The following is a 608-nucleotide window of genomic DNA, read 5'->3' as shown; positions in this document are numbered from 1 at the left end:
TTTATTGGGCAGACTTGACATCAAATTGTTGAAAAATCAGTTCCATGCCTTTCTATTGGCTTACACCACCGCTATCAGTACTGCAAAATTGGTCGAACTGGGTTACGAATTGCTATCGCCTCCACTGTATTCACCAAATTTGGCTCCATGAGACTGCCTTTGGTTTCCAAACTTGAAAAATCCGCTCTCTGTGCAGAAAGTTTTTTCTATGAATTTGTATCAAAAAGCATTAATTTCATTATTGYATTGTATTTAGAATTTTTACTTAATAAAGAAAATTMAAAAGGGTGGCAACGYTGTTTGCAAATAAATTTTATTTCACGACTCAAAAAGTATTCAGAGCTTTCTAGTCCGTCATACAATAATTCAAACACAAGTTAACAAATAATTTTTTATTTTWTCGATAAGGTGGCAACTTCATTCCATAATTTTTCGATAATCTGTATCAAATAACATTAATTTCACAATTTTTTTTGTATTTTAAATTTTTAGTTAATAAAGAAAATTAAAAATGGTGGCAACGCTGTTTGCAAATAAATTTTATTTCACGACTCAAAAAGTATTCAGAGCTTTCTACATAAATACAATACAATAATTCAAACACAAGT

This window comes from Bactrocera latifrons, unplaced genomic scaffold, assembly GCF_001853355.1.
Source record: "Bactrocera latifrons isolate USDA-ARS-PBARC rearing strain unplaced genomic scaffold, ASM185335v1 scaffold_75, whole genome shotgun sequence".
NCBI lineage: Eukaryota > Metazoa > Arthropoda > Insecta > Diptera > Tephritidae > Bactrocera > Bactrocera latifrons.
The sequence above is the reverse complement of the archived record's forward strand: the minus strand, read 5'-3'. Positions refer to the sequence as shown.